This window comes from Marmota marmota, unplaced genomic scaffold, assembly GCF_001458135.2.
Source record: "Marmota marmota marmota unplaced genomic scaffold, marMar, whole genome shotgun sequence".
Classification (NCBI taxonomy): Eukaryota; Metazoa; Chordata; class Mammalia; order Rodentia; family Sciuridae; genus Marmota; species Marmota marmota.
Window position 1 is genome coordinate 15,976,738 of NW_026000240.1, and position 20,632 is coordinate 15,997,369.

The window sequence follows — 20,632 nt, forward strand, 5'->3', positions numbered from 1 at the left end:
GATTCCCAGGTGTGTGAGGAGCCATTGTTCTCCTCTCAGACAGAAGATTCATTCTGCCCAGACACTGGAGGGTCACACCTGCAATGGGGTGGAGGGATGGGCGGGTAAAGCGGGTGCCTCGCAGGCTGACAGCATTGCAAGGGCCACACTTTTATTTGGGTTTGGGTGAAGTGAGTGTGTGGCTTCTACTCAGAGCTTTACCTTGTGTGCTGGCCTTTTATCAGGGCTTTTGGTAGCAAAGCCTCAATGTTCCTGGTTGTCCTATTCTAAGGTAAAAGGAGGGTTAAAGCAAAAATAAAGGACTCGGTCCAACTTCTTTAGGGAAATGACCCCAACGTGCCTTCACACGAAGAGAAACTGCCATCCACACTAAGCTGGTACAAATTACTCCTTCTCTTTTAACATTCAATTTTTGGTGTGTGTGAGTTTGGGTTGGTTTAGATACTTACTTGAATTACTGCAGTTAAAGAAGACTGCTAGGTTTTTCTAGAGCTCAAGTTTAGGTTTACTTCCCTGAAATCAGTCTCTTTCCCTCTCTGCCCCGCCCCCTTTACACACACACACACATTTTTCTAGTATTCAGCAACTAAAAAGACCAAATTACTGCTACATGAGACAATTTGGATGAAGTTTTACAAATTATGAGAACCCAAACCATTTCTCCACACCATCCCCGTGATCTGTGAGGACAATTCTGGTTTAACCTCAACTACCACAGCTAAATCCTTAGAACAGAGAGGTGGCTCCCTTTGAGGGCACATTTCTCACAGCGTTTTTATACAGGAGCAATGCTCGATTCCCCATGGACGCTGTTTCAAGGTGTCTGCATTCATCTGCATTCGCCAGGTGCCTTCTGCCGCTGGAAGCCTCTAAGGAACTTTCCACTTGCCCTGATTCTCACCACACCCCTCTCTGTTACCTGTGTTCAGATATCCTTGCTTCTGGTGCAGGGCTCAGGGCCAATTGCAATGGCCCCTCCTCTCTCAGACAGTAGACCATGCCGAGAAGAGCTTGAAAGCAAAACCAGAGTAGTGGGCTGGGATCTCCCACATAGCCAACTCCACTCCACCGGAGGCAGTCATGACTAAAGCAGGATCCTCAAGCCAACACAGCTCTCTAATAATTGCTGGAACTTATCATATTTTACCCTTCCTAATACATTACATTTTTGCATGCCATAAATGCACATAAAAATATACGGCTTGGTAAATTTTTATATATATTTACACCACATAACCACTATCCAGATCAGGATTTGGGATAGTTCCAGTCCCTTGGCCACTCCCTCATGTCTTTCCCAGGTAATGTGCAACCCACACACCATGACACACCCACGTAAAACATAACTCTGCTTTCTATCTCCATAGATGTGTTCTTGAATTTTACATACATTTATGCATAAAGCAGGTCCTTTTCTGTGTCTGTTTTTTTAAGAGGTTCAAATTTGAACTGTGATGTTTTCTACTGAAGAGAAGATGACCCTTTCAGGAAGTTCCAATGGTGAATAATGAAGTTATTCGCCTGGGCAAGAGTCTCCTATATCAGGAAAACTGTGCTAACGAAGAGATGGACTGAGAAAATCATTTCATGTAGCTGAGGAGCAATTTCTGGTTTTAGTCTTCAGTGCCTAAGTTTTTTGTTTTTTGTTTTTTGTTTTTTGTTTTTTTTTGTGTGTGTGTGTGTGCACGCATGTGACTGGGGGCAACAGATAGTTTTGGTTCTCTGGGAGGTTCATCCATGTTGTCTCATGTTCTGTTAATGAACACTTGGGACACTTCCAGTTTGGGGATCTTAGGGAGTGTGCTTCTATGATATTCCACCCATATCTCCTGGTGCAAATGATATTTGTTTTTGCCTTGACGAGGTATGAAGCTGTCAATGGTGTTTCTTCTGTGTTGCTGTAGTTAGCCTCCCAGGGGGTCCCAGAATGCTCCCCAGGCTCATATCTCTAGCTTGGCTCATCTCTATCCACTGGAGGGGCTTGCGACCCATCAACTGAGTTTTACAAATCCTCAAACTGTGCTGCAGGCACCGTTGTGAAGGCGATCCAAGGCCTGTGAAAAAAGAGATCTTGATCACGTTGCTGACTATTTCATGCCCAACTTCTAAAACAGCGACCAGAATTCAGTAGGTACTCAGTGATGGATGGTCACCAAAGTGTGGCTTGCGGGCCAACGCTCACTCATCAGCTGCCTGTTTTATTGACGAAGCAATATGGGAACACGGTCACATCAGTTCCTTACCTGTCACCTGTCTTCTTTCTCTGCCACACTGGTAGCGTTAGGTAGTTGTAACACAGCCTAAAATATTTCTTCCCTGGCCCTTTACAGAAAATGTTTGTCTAGTTGGCCTTCGCCTAGCTAAAAATGGGTGCTTCTAGTACAATGGAGAAGGAGAAAAATAAGTAGTTTTGTTAGTTTAAAGCTGTAGAAATTTTCATATATGCATGTATATGTGTTCGCATATGTGTGGGGGGGCTGTATTTTTTTTTTTCAGTAGAGGGAAGAGACGTGAATCTGACTTGCCTACCATCCAGCTAGAAGAACAGATATTAAGGCTGTATTGGTTTCTTAGGGCTACAATAACAAAGCTCCACAGGTTAGATTAGGACAACAGAAATGTATTATCTCATGCTAGAAAGAGGCTAGAAACCCAAAATCACGGTGTGGCAGGTCTGTGCTCCCAGGAGGGATCTGCGGAGGCCCTTCTCCTAGCCTCTAGAGACTTCAGATATCTCTTGCCTGCAGGTTCCTTTTCACATTGTCTCCCTTCTGTGCAGCAGGTCTGTCTCTGTATGCAAATTTGGCCACCAGTCATATTGGATTAGGATGCACCCTAGTGATTCCATTTTAACTTGATTACTTCTGTAAAGGCCATATTTCTGGGGTACTAGGTGTTAGGAATTCAACCTGGTTTTTGTTGGTTGGTTGGTTTTGTTGTGTTTTTTTGTTTGTTTGCTTTTGTTTTGGAAGGGGACACAATTTAACCCTTTACAGAGGAAGACAAAGCAGTCTCCGTCAAAGACCTCATCAGATATAAGACCTGAAAGATGCCCTTGAAAAAGTCTGGGAAATAGTGCAGAATGTGCAAATCTTTCTGAATATTTGCCCCAATTAACATTTCACTCATTCTGAAAAGCATCGCTGTCAAAACCTGTTTTACCTAAAACTTGCAAGTTATTTGACCAGCAGACCCTAGGACTGCATCTCTGGAAAGAGCGTGAGAGGAGAGGAGATGGAAACAGAAGCACAGAGCTGAGGACATAATAGTCTCTCATTAAATGACAATAGGTGGGTGGGTTCAGAGGTGTCCTTGGGTGACAACCAGAGTTTAGCTGGGAAGTAGAAAATTCCTCACAGAGTTGGCTACTGTCTTCTGCTCCCCAGTCGGTCTGCAGTGTTTCCTCCCATTTTGCTCCAGTTCTCCAGGGGAACAGATGTGCCCTTTAAACAATCATGCTCCCTAAGTTTGGCATGATTGGAGGAAATCCTGACTCCATTGTTGCAGTTTTTGGGGAAAAAATTTCTATTGTAGCGACTTGGTCTCCAAGAAAGACTTATCTGAATAGGAGAGACAATAGAATTTCAGAACTGTAAGTAACATCTCTAGCAATTAGAGAAATGCAAATCAAAACTCCTCTAAGATTTCACCTCACTCCTGTCAGAATGGCAATCATCAAGAACACAGGCAACAGTAAATGTTGGCAAGGATGTGCGGGAAAAGGTACACTCATACAGTGCTGGTGGGACTGCAAATTGGGGCAACCACTATGGAAAGCAGTAAGGAGATTCCTCAGAAAATTGGGAATAGAACCACCATCTGATCCAGCTATCCCACTCCTTGGTTAATACCCAAAGGACTTAAAATCAGTATACTATACTGAAGCAGCCACATCAATGTTTATAGCAGCTCAATTCACAATAGCTAGACTATGGAACCAACCTAGATGTCCCTCAATAGATGAATGGATAAAGAAAATGTGGCAAATATACTCAAGTGAATATTACAAAGCTTTAAAGAAGAGTGAGATTATGGCACTTGTCAGTAAATGGTTGGAGTGGGAGAGTATTATGCTAAGCAAAAAAAGCCAATCCCACAAAACCAAAGGCAGGTTCTCTAATATGTGGATACTAATTCACAATAAGGTGGGGGTGCACCAGAGAAGAATAGAGTTACCTTAGATTAGGTAGAGAGAAGTGATGGGAGGAGATGCGGGGATAGAAAAGATAGTATAATGAAACAGACATTATTACTTCATGTATATATGTGAGTGCATGATCAATATGATTATGCAACAGGTACACTCAGAAAAATGAGAAATTATATCCCATCTATGTAATATATCAAAGTGCACAAATGCATTCTATTGTCATGTACAACTAACTAAAACAAATTTTAAAAAAATGTTTAAAAAGACCTCTCATTCCCCCATACTTTAGGGTCAAGACAATTCTCCCACCCAATCATATTTCTGAGTCCCAATGTGCCTATATGGGTGTACTTGTGAGAAGCAGGGGCAATGGTATATGTCACCTACAAATCCCTGCAAAGTTTGAAAAGTAACTTCCATGTACATTGTCCACACATCCTCTGTGTGTGGCATAGAAGGGTGGGGGCCAGAACATGGGGTGGATGTGGGGCAGACAAGGTTGAATGTTGAAAGAGTCGAATGACATGACAAGTTAGTCAACAGTTTCTGCAAATGTAAACAAAATGACTCAATCTTCAGTGTCTCTGGCCATAAGGTCAACGTGCCCTGTGAGTCAGGTCATCTGGAGTGTTTGGGAGCTCCTTTGGCCCAGGGAGGTAGCACACTGGAGGCAATGATGGGTATCAACTTGCATAAGAAGACAAGTATCGGTGTCCTTCAGCCAGACCTCCTAACGCATCTGAAAACATTAGGGTTAGTGGTTATGGGATGAGTCAGGTGGCAGAATGGGCTCAAGATTAGGGAGAAAGAGTGGGGAGGACCATGAAGGGTCCCTGAACCCGCCTTGGACATCACTTTTTCATAGCTCCAATCTTCCTCCCTCCCATCAGCATTCAGAAACAGTTCTAAAGGTAGAACAAGCCAAACGGTCCCCAAGACCCAAAGTAGGTGGCTCTCTCCTTCCGCCTTATTGAAGACTCCTCTGTTGTTCGTTGGAAATTATTTCTCCTTTAGTGTAACAAGGAATTAGATGACAACTGAATTCATACTTGGTAAGCACATTGAAGCGGCTGGGGCACCTGGGAAGTTGGAACAGCTGAAGGAACACAGAGGGGACTCTGAGACTCAGGAGCTCTGAGTCTGAGTCATGGGCAAGATCTTGGGAAAGTTCCATTTTCTCTCTGAGCCTCAGTTTTCTAATCTGTAACGTGAAGATGATAATATTGCCCGGGCTGCTTGCCAGGGTTAAATGAAACCCCACATGGAATTTGGCTATAATTCTAAAGTTTTCAGATATTATTATTTTGGCCATGAAGGAAAAAAAACAACCAGAGTTAGAGTTTGATTATATTATAGTTCTCCTCCTCCTAACCCAACTCGTGCAATCTGGGATTCCTCCCCTTCCAACTTAATTCAGGTAAAACTGACAAATAAAAATTGTATATACTCAAGACGTTCAATGGGATAATTTGATGAATGTTTCCATTGTGAGTTGAGTACAACAATCAAGTTAATTAACATACCCATTAGCACACATGGTTACCGTGTTGTGTGTGTGTTTGTGCATGTGTATGTGGGGTGGGGGCACTTAAGATCTACTCTTTTAGCAAATTTTTAGTTATATAGATATATATGTGTGTATATATACATGTGTGTGTGCATGTGTGTATATATATATATAATGTTATATATGCTATGATATACATAACTATAGTCACCATTAGATTCTCAGAATTTATTTATCTTGTGATAGTAGGAGCAAATGTGACTCCATTTTGTTTTATGACTTCATCCTGTAAAACAACCATGCCACGTAGAAGAGTCATGACTGGGGCAAGATGTTCTTTTCCTTTTGCTATAGAAACCTTTAAGAACACGGAACTACCTAATGGGGTATTGTTTCTGTAACTAGGGTAACGGGGCTCTGTTTCTGTAACTGGGGTGACTGGGCTAACTATGATTGGTTAGGCTTCCCTCCACTTGACTGACTGTCCCGCTTCTGTAACCTGGCTTGCTTGCATTGGCTAGACCCCCCCCCGCCCCCGAACATCCCTTTTGCAGTTTTCAGGCTTATAAGGAGCGCCCTTGCAATTGTTCGGGGCTGATCAGGGGAACAGCTTTATGTTCTGGTCAGCTGCCACCGGTGTGCTTCAATAAAGGCTTGATTCGGTTATACGTGAGTGGTCTGGAAGTCAGTTTATGAAACCCTGGGACGAAGCTTTAACTATAACAATCTAATAGCTGAGTTTGTATCCTTTGACCAACTGCTCCCAATTTTCCCCACCATCTCACTCCTAGAAACCCACATTCTAGTTTCTGCTTCTACAAATTCAATGCTTTTATCTTTAAGTTTTAAATATTTCTTTACTACATTTATTCTTTTTGTATATTTTTTTGAGACAATTTCTCACTAGGTTGCCCAGGCTGATCTTGAACTCCTGTGCTCAAGCAATCCTCCTGCCTCTGTCTCCCAAGTAGCTGGGACCACAGGCACACAAGACTTCACCTGGCTTGGAATTAAACTATTTTAGATTCCACACGCAAGTGAGATCATACTGTATTTTTTCTTTCTGTGTTTGACTTATGTATTTTAGCATGATGTCCTTCAGATTCATCCATATCATTACAAATGGCAGGATCTTCTTCTTTTTATGGCTAAGATTCCATTGTTTGTGTGTGTGTGTGTGTGTGTGCATGTGTGTGAGACATTGTCTTTATCCTTTCATCCATCAGTGGACACTTATGTTATTTCCATACCCGTAGCAAAGCTGATTTAAAAATGGGCAAAGAGCCTGAATAGTCATTTTCCCAAAGGAGATATACAAATGGCACAAGAGTAGAGGAAGGTGCTCACATCACTAACCATCAGGGAAATGCAAATTGGAAGCACAATGAGAATCACCTCACCCCAATAAGAATGATGATTATCAAAAAAAAAAAAAAAAAGAGAGAGATAGCAAGTGCTGCCAAGGGCTTAAGGAAAAGAAAGCCCATATACACTGCCAGGGGGGATGTAAATTGGTGTAGCCATTATGGAAAATAGTGTGGAGGTTCCTCAAAAAATTAAAAGTAGAACTATCATATGATCCAACATCCTGTTTATGGGTATTTACTCAAAGGAAATGAAATCTCAAAGAGGTGTCTGCATCTCTATGCTCACTGCAGCACTGTTCCCAATAACTATCTCTTCCACGTCTTTGGATAAATTCATTCCTAAGTATTTTGTGCTTTTTGATGCTCTTATACATGGAATGATCCATTTCTTTTTCCAATAATTTGTGGTTAGAAATGCAACTGATTTTTATATGTCGATTTACGTCTTGGAACTTTACTGAATCTGTGTATTAGTTCTACTAATTTTATGGTGGAGTATTTGGGTTTGTATATAAGTTCTCATCGTCTGCAAAAGGGATTTACCTTCTTTCTTCCCTGCTTGAGTGCCTTCCATTTCTTATTTTTGCCTAAATGTACCAACTAGGATTTCCAGCACTTTGTTGAATGGAAATGACATGAGTGAGCAGCCTTGTCTTATTTCTGGTTTTAGAGAAAAAGTTCATCATTGAGTATGTAAACTTGTCATATATGACTTTTATCATCTTGAAATACCTTCTCTATATGATCTGTGGAGAGTTTTTAATTCAATGAAAGAACATTGAATTTTGTCAAATGCTTTTTCTGCCTCTATTGAGGTCATCTCAAGGTTTTTATCTTTTGTTCTGTTAACATTTGCTGATTGGCATATGTTGAATCATACATGCAATCCAGGTATATATCCCACTTAATCAGGATGTATGATCCTTCTTATGTGCCGTTATTTGGTCGAGGACTTTTGCATTTATTTTGGGGGTAGATTTGGTTTATAATATTTTTTTTTACTTGCAGTGTCTATATCTGGCTTTAGTATGAAGGTAGTGCTGGCCTCATAATATATGAGTTTGGTGGTATTTCTTCTTCTTAAAATTTTTGGAAGAGTTTGAGGAGTATTGACGTGAGTTCTTTAAATGCTTGGTAGACTTCATCTGCGAAGCCATCAGGTTCTGGGTTTTTTTTTGGAGGAGGGTTTTTAATTACTGATTCAATCTACTTACTCATTAATGCTCTGTTTTGATTTTCTATTTTTTCCTTTCTTGCCTATTCATTCATTCATTTATTTATTTGCAGAACTGGATATCAAACCCAATGGCCCTGAACTTTCTAGACAAGTGCTGTACCACTGAACTTTTTAGTTTTTGTTTTGAGACAAGGTTTTGCTAAGTTGCCCAGACTGGCCTCCAACTTGTGATCCTCCTTCCTCAGTCTCCCAATTAGCTGGGATTAGAGGGGTGCACCACTGCACCCAGCTAGATTTTCTATTTCTTCAAGATTCAATCTTGGTAGGTTGTGTGTTTCTAGAAAATGATCTGGGTTTTTTTCTAGATTATTCAATTTTTTGGTATTCATAATCATTTCTTATAATTATTTATGTTTCTGTAGTATCATTTGTAATGTCATAATTTCTCCTCCTTCATTTATCCTTTCTTTTTCCTCTCTCTTTTCATGGTTAGTCTAGTTAAAGCTTTATCAATTGTAATTTTTTTTTTCAAAAATCAACTCTTAGTTTCATAGATCTTTTCAATTGTATTTTTAGTTTTCTTATTTGTTTCTGTTCTAATCTTTATTTCCTTCCCTCTGCAATTTTGGGCTTGGTTTGTTGTTTTTCTATTTCCTTAAGTGTAAAGTTAGATTTAACTTAAAATTTTTTTCTTCATTTTGGCCTTTCTTAATATCGCCCTTAGAACTGCTTTTACTGCATTCTCTAGTTCTTGGAATACACTGCATTTCCACTTTTTGTCCTAGGATTTAAAAAAAAATTCCCTTTTGGTTTATTCAGAAGTGTGCTATTTAATTTCCACATATTTGCAAGTTTTCCAGTAGACAGTGGGAGAGGCTGTGTATGTGGGGACAGGAAGTGTATGTGAACTGAACTCTCTGTGCTTTCTTTTCAATTTTATTGTAAGCCTAAAAATGTTCTAAAAAATAAAGTTTCTATTTAGAAACCCACCCTGTAGCTTTCAAAATTCCCAATGCCAAAGTTGGCACAGTGTCACGTATTGTAGTTACAGTTGCTTGGGAGGCCTAGGCAGGAGGACTGTTTGAATGAGTTTGAGACCAGGCTGGGCAACACAGCAAGACTCTATCAGAGAAAAAAAAAATTGCAATGCCTTGACTATGCCCAAGATCAATTAAATCAGGATATATGGGGTGTGAACTAGATATCATCAGCTTAATATACACTTAATATACCCCCATGAAATCCCAATTACAGTCAAGGCTGAGAACTATAGCCCTAGACAGCCATGGATCTCAATTAGAGTTAATGTAAAATTACCAATTAAATTGCAATTAGAGTTAGAGTAGAATTGCCAATGAAAATCACCTGGCCATTTTCAAAACTATATAGATGGCAAGGCCCCATTCACTGAAATTCTGATCCAGTTTTTCTGCTCTCTAGCAGTGTTTTTTTTAATTTATTTATTTTTTGTTTATATATGATAGCTGAGTGCATTGCAGTTCTTATTACACATATAGAGCACAATTTTTCATATTTCTGGTTGTATACAAAGTATATTCACACCAATTCATGTCTTCATATACGTACTTTGAATAATAATGACCATCACATTCCACCATCATTTCTAACCCCATGCCCCCTCCCTTCTCCTCCAATCCCTCTGCCCTATCTAGAGTTCTTCTATTCCTCCCATGCTCCCTCTCCCTATCCCACTATGAATCAGCCTCCTTATATCAGAGAAAACACTCGGCATTTGGTTTTTTGAGATTGGCTAAACTCGCTTAGCATTATCTTCTCTAACTCCATCCATTTACCTGAAAATGCCATGATTTTATTCTCTTTTATTGCTGAGTAATATTCCATTGTGTATATATGCCACATTTTTTAATCCATTCATCTATTGAAGGGCATGTAGGTTGGTTCCACAGTTTAGCTATTGTGAATTGTGTTGCTATAAACATTGATATGGCTGTGTCCCTGTAGTATGCTGTTTTTAAGTCCTTTGGGTATAGACCGAGGAGTGGGATAGCTGGGTCAAATGGTGGTTCCATTCCCAATTTTCCAAGAAATCTCCATACTGCTTTCCATATCGGCTGTACCAATTTGCAGTCTCACCAGCAATGTATGAGTGTGCCTTTTCCCCACATCCTCGCCAACTCTTCTGATGATTCAGACACACAACCCACACTGAGAAGTGCTAATCTCAGGAAGGGTAACTTCCTACGGTGGGTACTTCTAATCCTGCAGTCCTGCACCCAAGGGAAACATCACTCCTCACTCCCAGAACTCCTCCCCAGGGAGCTGGATAAGGCCGTGGGATGCTTCTCTCCTCCACCTGCCAGACAGGCATCAGTAATAGATCAGAGATGCCCATGGAATCCCCTTGGGCACCTCTGCTTTGCAGATCCACTCACTCTCAGAACCAATGATGCCTTCGTCACACCTGTCTCTGGGCTTCCTGCCTCCACCTTCATGACATGGAAGGTCTGATGTTGTCACAGACCAACTCTGTGACAGCTGCTGAGGCTTCAGGACAATGCTGTAAGTTCATACCGTGTGTACAATCTTTAGATCTCAAGGACTTTCTGCAAACATTAACTCATTTGTTTGAAAATGGCTGGTGTTATGAGGACTAATGAGATAATATTTACAAAACACTCAGTGTTCCCAGTTGAAAGACAGTATGTTATTCATGGAAAGGCACCTTTAGAGGCCTCTGAAAATTCTCAGAGGACTTGGCTGTCTTCTTTGCTGTCACAGTCCTCTAGGGACTGGGCCAGGCCCCACCACCGCTCCTCACAGAAGGCCCAAGGTTCTGGTGAAAGTGGCCAGGTGGGACTCAGCCTTTTCCTTGGTCTTGTTTCATTACCTTGAAGTGGGTTTTCCTACTATCTTTCAGTCTCTCTTCTCTCATTTGTCTGGTGGGAGCGACACGGTCCAGCCCAGAGCAGACACGGTGACTGTCAGCTAAGCAGAGACTGAGAGCCTGGGGCTGGTTTTCAGGAGCCAAATGCGAAGTAAATCAGCATTGAAGAAGGGGGAAATGTAGAACCCAGTGCTGGTGATGAATTCAGAAGGCGGCCTCCTTTCAGCAAAGTGAGAATTCCAAGAATTTGTGTCTTCAAACAATTTCCTGTTTGTATTTATAGTTAAGTTCAAGATTTATTCGGAGTCCAGTTGTAGTCAGAAAGTTGTATCTGGCCATCTGGACACGAGTCCTCTCTATGCAAAACAAGACCCAGATGTCTTCGGAATCCACACCAAGCAGAACAGTGGCACTGAAGAAGAAAACTTCATTTCCTCAGCACAGAAGAAGACCCTGTAACAAAATGCAGAAGTACGTCTCATCTCTCCTAAGATGTGTGTTATTGTTGCCCTGTGATGTACCTGAAATTAGAGTACATCTTAAAATTGAAGGCAGGTCATGGTTCAGTTGGCAGCATTTTTCTTTCCTTTTTAAGTGATTCCTAAAATAAATGGGTATGTTGAAATGGAGGCATCTTAGATTTGAGGAAATAGAGCAATATTATCACTCAAAGTTGTTGAGGGTGACATTGGAAAAGTATGTGTATTCATTGTAATGTGGCAAGTGTTTGTTTGTTTGTTTGTTTGTTTAAATCAGAGGTTCTTTACTTTAGAGGGACAGTCCCCAGTCTTTTTATTTTTTGAGACAGAGTTTCACTAAATTGCTAAGGCTGGCCTCGAATTTGTGACCTCCTGCTTCAGCCTCCTAAGTCATTGGAATTATACCACAGCCAGCAGCAACCTGATTTTTCACTTCACAGTTTGGGTGGGTAGGAAATCTAGGAGCAGTTTAGGTTCTGGCTGAGGGTCTCTCAAGAGGTATCAACTGGGTCTGCTGAAGCTGGATGAAGTTGGGTTGGAATCTACTTGCCAGATCACTAGCATGATTGTTGATAAGACACCCCAGCTCTGGACACTGTGAGCCTCTCTGCAGGGCTTCTCACAAGGCCCTCGGCCTCTCCTGGAGTGGAGGGAGAGGAGCCGAGAGACAGCCCAAGATGGAAGCTGCTGTCTTTTACACCACCCTGGAGGTCACCCATCCTTCATTCTACAGTCTTCTGTTATCACACAGACTAACCCTGCTGCAAGGTAAGAGGGGACTCCACAGGAGGCCACCATGCCTGGAGCCTGGCTATTTACAGCATCAACACACACAGTGACACAAAGAACATAAGAAGCAAACGTTGGTTTCTTTCCCATTTATGGAACGTTCCTTTTTACCTGATATGGATGCAGCTAGAAGAAAGTGTGTCCGTGCTTGGGTTTGTATTGCCATCAAACTCATCAGCGCCAACCTCTGAGGCAGCACAGCTCGGGTGGCCTCTGGAATCAAAGTGGAAGGATGTTGAAGAGAATCTTTTGTGTTTGACTCTTTCGCATGGCTGGTGCCAGATGCAGTCTGGCTTATATACAGATGGAGAATCTCAGGGCCCTAGTGTCTCTTTTGAAAGAAAGCTTAGGCCATGTTTTGCCCTTCTGCCTGTTGAGAGTGAAGCAAGAAGACCCTCATCAGACACAAAATTCTAGAACCCTGATCTTTAACTTTCCAGACCCCATACTGAAAGAAATCAGTTTCTATAGTCTATAAATTATCTGCTCTGGGATTGTTACAGCAGCACATATGCACTGACACAGATCACAAGACCAACTCACTACAGCCCTGGAGTGGGGATATTTTGACTATCCAGGCATGAGACATGTCTCTAATCCAGTGGGAAGCAGGGACAGGCCACCACTATTGGCAAACTCACCAGAATCACGTGAAATGCTGGAGGGTAGTTCTGAAAAGGAAAGAAAAACTGAATCTCAGGCAGCTTAAGCTGTAATACATGGTCACTGTGAGTATACTCTGTGGGAATACTTTCTTCCTGAGATGGAGAGAGGGGGACGTGGGAAATAGGGAGCAGAATACAGTGGTTCCAGCTGCAGTTTGAATTAAGTGGTCCTTGGTCAGAAGCATGTGTGTTCCAAGTTAGAATGCAGAAAACCAGAGCGGACGCTGAGGGGCTGCGTTGACCACACCCACTCCACTCATTACCAGTTCCCATCCAGCCTCTGGGCAATGCTGTGGCCTTCCCAGCCTGGTGGTATTCCTAGAAATGAAGATGCAGGATCACTCTACAAAAGAGCACAGACAAGAATGAGGGCCCTGGTCTACCCCTGGCTGGGTCAAGTTCACTCCCTTCCCAGTGCACATGGCATTAGACCAGACATTTACACAGAGGATGGTGAAAACATAGGCAGGGCCTGGGTAGGGTAAATGGAAGGATAAAATACTCCAAAGGGGATTGGATGTATTTACAATCTCAAAAATACTATATTACAGATCTATAACTTCGCTGAAAAATAAAAATGATAGAATGAAAAGATATTCAGCATTATTTTATCTTAGCCTTCCATGAGACAAGAACTTATAACTCTTCACTTTTTAGTGGGAGAGGTGCTAAGTCACTTTTCCTCATAGGCCAGTATAGAAAAAGCCTTCATGGACCAGTGTGTGAAGTTTTTCCTTAAGAGGATACAAATCAGTCAAACCAGAGAATACAAGGACAAAAGGTGGTCCTAGATTGTCTAGAGGGAGGCGGTATTAAGAAGACCCTTGGAGTTTTGAGAGCTGGGGAGTGGATGTGGAAACGACACTGCTACCAGCCCTTGGTCATCACAAGAGGATGGGAGGGAGTTCTGTAAAAAGGAGAATCCATTGCAACCCAGAGCTTCTGGGGCCAGCTGCAGGTGCGAAAGACTGAAAGAGCTAGGTTGAAAGGGCTGCCATGTTGGAGCACCTGACAGAGCTGAGAGGGAAGCCCCTGTATGTCATGAAGGACCCCTTGACTCCAGGCTGCTCAGAGCAGAGGATTTTACCATGAACCAACAGGTCCTCAACAGCGACACCGTGTGGCCTAGAGAAGCTCTGGACCAGTCATAAATTCTAAAATAAATGTTAAAAATCAATTTTATTTCTGAAAATTTGCAACTACGTAATATCATCTTTTGCAGGCTTGTGGGAGGTCTGGAGCACTGCTCCCGGCCACTGACCCTGAGTTTGGCTTCATTTCCTCCTTCACTGCCTGGGATGCCAACCTGTTTTCTGAAAAGAAGAAAAGGAAGAGGGAGGACCCACATTTTGAATTTCAAACAGGACTACTCTATGGCCCTAACATTTTTCTCTAAATTCCAGCTCAAATGTCTACAATTTTTTAATGGAACTGTTTAATTATTTTAGGATCTCCTGGGAAAGTTTGGCCTGCCACTCACTGGGGAGGTCTAGTTGTTGAAATGTTCTATTCCTAGGTGATCACCACAGAATCAGTTTCTGGAAGCATTTATTAATACATCAGAGTAACACCGTGTAAATTAGTAGCTCTTTTGGCTTAGAGTGAGCTCCACTGATGTCAGGCATTTTTCTGGGTATGGAAGGTACTGTGTAGACAGCAGAGCCAGCTTCTCTACTCAGGAGGCTCCTTGAACAGATAGAAAACCACAGGATATTTTTAAGAGCAGAGAGGAGGAAGACTTGAGCCAATGTCTGTTGCCACCCTTGAGTCTGAGAGGCATAAAAGCACGGATACCAACAACCAAACATGAAATCAGCAACTCACTGAGAAGGCAGTTTGCTCAGGAATTTGGTGTCAGGTGTTAGAGTCAAGGCCACTTGGTTTTGAATCCCAGTTCCGTCACGTATCTGTGTGTGATCTTGGGCATCGCTCTGGTATCTTGGCTTCCTTACCTGCGAGTTGGAAAGAATATCTATCCTAAGGGAGGTTTAAGTTAGAAAACGCTGGCAAAGTACAGTGCTGGGAAGAAATCTTTGTAAGTTGAATTTTATTGTAACAATCATAATGAGCCCCAAATTTGTAGATCAATCTGACCTCGAATGCATTTTTGTTATGTTTCAAATCAGGAGTTGGCCCCTTTAATAAAAGGCTGTGGGCTTCGAACAGATGAGATTTGTGGTACTTCTCTAATTCTCTGGATCTTAACCCTGGCTGCCTGTTTGACTCAGCTGCCTAGTTTTAAAATGATGAATCCAGGGGCTGAGGGGTAGCTCAGAGGTAGAGTGCTTGCCTAGCAAGTGCCAGGCCCTGGAGTATACCTCAAGCATCAGGATTTTTAATCAGGAACTAGTGTGCAGCCGGGGTTGGGACTTGCCAACTATGGAGGGTGGGCAGAAATGTGCTTGGACCACAGGTGACTGAAGAAGTCGCTGATAAAGACTTCCCCTCCTACACCTACATGAGCTAGAAGTTTCTTAGAAACTACCACTGAGAGAAGGGCGTCACCTCCACCAATCAGTGCTAAAAATCATACTTCCAGCCCCCCGAAATACCCCTAGTCCATTTCAGTACCAGTCCTGTTCCTTGGCCAGCAGCTGTGAGGTCCCTGGAGAGCTGGAGTGAGAGTAGACTGCAGAGGCTGCTGTGCCCTCATCCACCAAGAAGCTGTGGGCAAGTCGGCGGCCCCTTCCATCTGGGCTTTGTTGCATGTGTCCTTGGAGATGAGAAGGACCTTCCTGTGTACCTGCAGGGTTGTTCCTTCAGTGAGGTTGTGTTGGCAAAGCACTTTGTAAACCATAACCTACCGACGGAACCAAATGCCCAGTGGAGAAGAGACGTGATGCTTTTGAATCTGTAGAAACTGCTGTTCTGTGAATTACAGTTTCTGCTGACTGCTGTTAGTTTTTCCACCACCTTATTGCAAAACCACGATGACTCAGATATATAAACCCTATCACATTCTTAAAACAACTTGGAATACAAGTTATCACAAAAACAGTACTGCAGTACCCTATTATCTGTCCTAATCAATGACTATCATGACAAGCCCTAGGAAAGTACCCATCTAGGGCTGGGTCTACGGGGCACAATGACTCCTCAGTTGTGGAAAAACAAGTGCTGTAATGAGTTTTTATAAAATAAATAATTTATTTGTTCTAATTTGTTAGACATGACAGCAGGTGCATTTTGATTCATAGGACACAAATGGGGCACAATTTTTCATGTCTCCGGCTGTACACAAAGTAGAGTCACACCATTCATGTCTTCATACATGTATCTAGGGAATGATGTCCATCTCATTCCACCCTCTTCCCATCCCCCTGCCCCCTCCCTTCCCCTCCCTCCCCTTTGCCCTGTTGTAATGAGTTTTTGTTAAATAAATAAAAAGCACAAGGGTCCATGCAATTTTATTGAGAAAGAGGAAAAGTTGCCAGGATTTAAATTAAGAGTTCTGGTTAGTGATGTAAAGGGAGTGGTCACTATTTTAAGCAGAAGTATGCCCTTCTGCATCATGGTGACTTTAGGGAATGCTTTCCTGCTCTGATCTGGACTGGTGTGATGTCATTGAGTGAGATATAGAGTTGTGCACTGTGAACATGGTGGGGAAACTAGGATTCCAACACAATGAGAGAGACTTTCGACATGAGGCCAGGAGGCCACTCAGGGAGAAGGACTTACACATGATTCCAGCTGCTTCCTGGGAGGGTGAACTTTGGTGACCCTGTGACTGCTGCCGCTGGAACAGACACTCTGTGCCCAGAGACTCGAGATGCACGCAAGAGGTCATCAGACTCATGTTTATGGGTGTTTTTTAACTAATATACATTCTCTTCTCTGCCTTCTCACGGTCACATAACTCCTGGCAGATTGCAATGTTCCTTCTCCATTCAATACACATTTCTCACAAGGAAGCTTCGCTGCTCTGTGCAACTAACCTAACATGCACCCGCGTCTTCTGCATTCTTGGGGACCCTGATTCAGAGCTATCTGAACCTGTTTCCAGCACTGCAATTCCCAAGAGCTCAGATAGAGTCCTTTTGCTGTGATTTTCTGAGTTTGAACTGAATGATGGGTAGAATGTTGTGCTGGGAACAGCTCAGGGCACCTGTGGAGCACGCAGTGGGGTACCATGAACAGGCAGGCAGGCTGATCTCTTCATCTCCCATGGCAGAAGAAGGCTTGGAAAGGGCCAGTGCATTCCATGAAAGGTGTGTTGAGAGGCATCCCCACGCCCATACCCCACCCAGAATCGCATGGCCAAGTGTGGGTCCCAGCTAACTCAACCAGGCCTGTGATTTCAGCCAATCGATTTAATCTCTCTGTGCTTCAGTTTCCCTTCCCATCAAATGGGGTAATAATAGTACCTACTTCACAAAGTTCATGTGAGGCCTAAATGAGTTCATATCAGTAGGATGCTTAAGAAAGAAGCTGGAACATAGTAATACCATGTCAATGCTAAACAAATTAAACTTTCTAACTCAGCACTCATTATGTCACCTGTAATTTACTCCAAGATGCATGAGAAAGGCCAGACTAGGGGAGGGCAAGTTAACTTTCACATACATCTTAGTGGTGAGACCTTGACACTGAAATACCGAATTTGAGAGTGCATACTCCAGGGGGCTGAGAACAGAACTTCAAATATTGTCATGTGTGCAGGAAGGGCCCAGGAAGTAAACTGATTGGTTTATTAAGAAGAAAAAAAAATGGTGACAACAGAAAAAACAACTTATAAAATAATATAGCTGCATAGTGTCCTTTACCTGAAAATACATTCATTCATTGAACAAATGTTAGGAACCTGTTACATAGCAAGCCTGGCCAGAGACTCTGGATTCACTTCTTTCTGAAGTAGATGTGAAGCACCCTTGCGGGCTCCAAAATGAGAATTGAAGAACAGATGCTCCCCAAAGAGCAACAAGGACAGGTTGGGACATGCTCTGCTATCTGGGCAGCTGAAAGGAACTGGTGAGGGGTGGGGGCATGAACAGTGGTGGGACAATTCTCCATCAGGCTCCTGACCTGGACCTGGTGACCCTTGTAGATGTCTCCCATTTGGAGACAACTTTCCCCCCACTAGATTCTTTCCTATCTTACAATAGTTTGAAGAGTGTCCCCCAAATTGACATCTAACTAGAACCTCTGAATGTGAGCTTACTTACTAAACAGGACCTCCCAGATATGCATAGCTAAGATGATTAGTTTGATGGATGAGAGTGGGCCCTATTATGGGTTGGATCCAGAATGTCTCCCAGAGACTCCTGTGTTGAAGGATTGGTCCCCAACCCAGCAATGTCCAGAGGTGGAGCCATGGGAAAACGGCTGGATCATGAGGGAGGGCTCTGACCTCATCAGTGGATTAATCCATTGATGGACTAAGAATCTGATGGCATTTTGGGGAAGAGGTAGAAACTACAAAGAGGTGGAGCCTCGTTGGAGGAAGGCCTCTGGGGCAGTGCCTTGAAGAGTGTGTCTTGTCCCCATCCCCTTCCTCTCGCTCTCCATCTCTCTCCATCCCTCTCTCCTTTCTGGTGGCCAAGAGCTGAGCAGCATCCCTTCTCCAATGTCCTTGTGCCATGATCTTATGCCTCACCTCAGGTTCAAGGCAGTAGAGCCAGCTGGCCATGGACTGGGACCTGTAAAACTGAGTCAAAATAAATCTTTTCTCCAAAGTTGATTTTCCCAAGGTATTTTGTCACAGTGACAAAAAGCTGCCAAACACAGGCCCTAAATTCAATGAATGCTGTACTTATAAGAAGACCATGTGAATATGCAAATCGACAAATGTTCTACCATCACAGAAACAAAATCAAGGATAAAAATCACATGATCATCTCAACCGATGCAGAAAAAGCCTTTGATAAAGCTCACAGGCCTTCATGGGGAAAAAAAAAACCCTGAATAAATGAGGTATTGAAGGATTGTATCTCAACATAACAAAGGCTCTATACCAGAAACCCATAACCAATATCATACTAAATGAGGGGGAAACTGATAACAATTTCTATAAAGACAATGGTGTCCCCTCTCACCACTCTTATTCAGTGTAATACTGAGAACTTTAGCCAGAACTAACAGATAAGGGACGGAAATTAAAAAAGGATATGACTAGGCAAGAAGGAAGCCTAATTATCTCTGTTTGCAGACGCCATGATTCTGTGCCTAGAAATCCCTAAAAATTCCACCGAAAATCTTTAAGAATTGATAAGCAAACTTATAAAAGTAGCAGGAAACAAAATTAACATACAAAAATTGGTAGCTTTCCTAAACACCAATAATTAAGTCAGAGAAAGAGAAATTGGAAAAGCCATCCCATTCCCAGTAGCCTCAAAAGAAAATTGGATACCTCAGAATAAACCTAACCAATGAAGTGGAAGACTTATACAATGAAAATTTTAATATCCTGGAGGGAGAAACTGAAGAAGACACTGTAAGATGGAAAAGCTTTCTCTGTTCCTGGATTGGGAGAGTTAACATAGTTAAGATGGCCATGCTGCTGACAGTGACCTACAGATTCAATGCAGTCCCCATCAAAATACCAATGACATTCTTTACAGAACTAAAAAACAATTCCACAATTCATATGGAAGCACAAAAGACCCTGAAGAGCCAAAGCAATCCTGAACAAAAAGAATAATGCAGGAGGCATCAAAATACTTGACTTCAAAATATCCTATAGAGCCACCGTAACAACATACCATGGTATTGGCATAAAATAGAATGAAGAACAATAGAATAGAATAGGAGACCCAAGAATAAACTCATTAATTGAAAGCCACTGGATTCTCAACAAAGGAACCAAAAAATTTTGTTGGAGAAAAAACAGCCTCTTTAACAAATGGTGCTGGGAAAACTGGACATCCATCTATAGAAGATTGAAATTGGACCTTTATCTCTCACCCTATACAAAAGTCAACTCAAAATGGATGAAAAACCTTACTATAAGACCTGAAGCTGAAACTACTAGAGGAAAACATGGGGAAACCCTTCAAGACATTGGTATTGTCCATGATTTTGTGAGTAGGACTCCAAGTGCATAGGAATTAATAACAGGAGACAACAAATGGGGTTATAGTAAACTAAAAAGCTTCTGCATAGCAAGAAAATAATCTACAGAATAGAGAGACAGTTTACAGAATGGAAGGAAATCTTTCCTGCCATTCATCTGACAGAGGATTAATATCCAGAATATATAGAGAACTTGAAAAAATTAACCCCCAATTAATCCAATCAAACATGGGCAAAATGACCTGAACAAACACTTTTCAAAGGAAGTAGTACAAATGGCCCATAAATGCATGAAAAAAAATGTTCAACATCTTTAACCATCAGGGAAATGCAAATCAAAACCATTGAGTTTTCATCTCACCTCAGTCAGTATGCCTCTTACCAAGAAAATAAAAAATAACAAATGCTGGTGAAGATGTGGAGAAAAAGGTACCCTCATACACTGTTGGGAATGCAACTTAGGGCAACCACTGTGGAAAACAATATGAAGTTTCCTCAAAAAGCTAAAAATAAAATGATTCAGCTACACTTCTCCTGGGTTTGTCCTCAGAGGAATCTGTGGATATACTATAGAGGTACCTACATAGCACATTTATCATGACACTACTCACAATAGCCAAGTTA

At 42.1% G+C, this 20,632-nt stretch overlaps 1 long non-coding RNA gene across 2 annotated transcripts; it reads right to left on the reverse strand.

Moving 5' to 3' along the window:
- Nucleotides 1-10,231: 10,231 nt before the first annotated feature.
- Nucleotides 10,232-16,242, reverse strand: LOC107143318. 2 transcript variants are annotated; one of them, XR_007344064.1, is made up of 5 exons: nt 15,572-16,242; nt 14,825-14,952; nt 12,977-13,343; nt 12,447-12,548; nt 10,232-11,520 (listed from the first exon to the last, which is right to left on the reverse strand). It is a non-coding gene; the product is annotated as an uncharacterized LOC107143318 (long non-coding RNA). The 2 variants fall into 2 exon arrangements; XR_007344063.1 differs by having other exon boundaries at nt 12,447-12,705.
- Between the last annotated feature and the right edge of the window lie 4,390 nt (nt 16,243-20,632).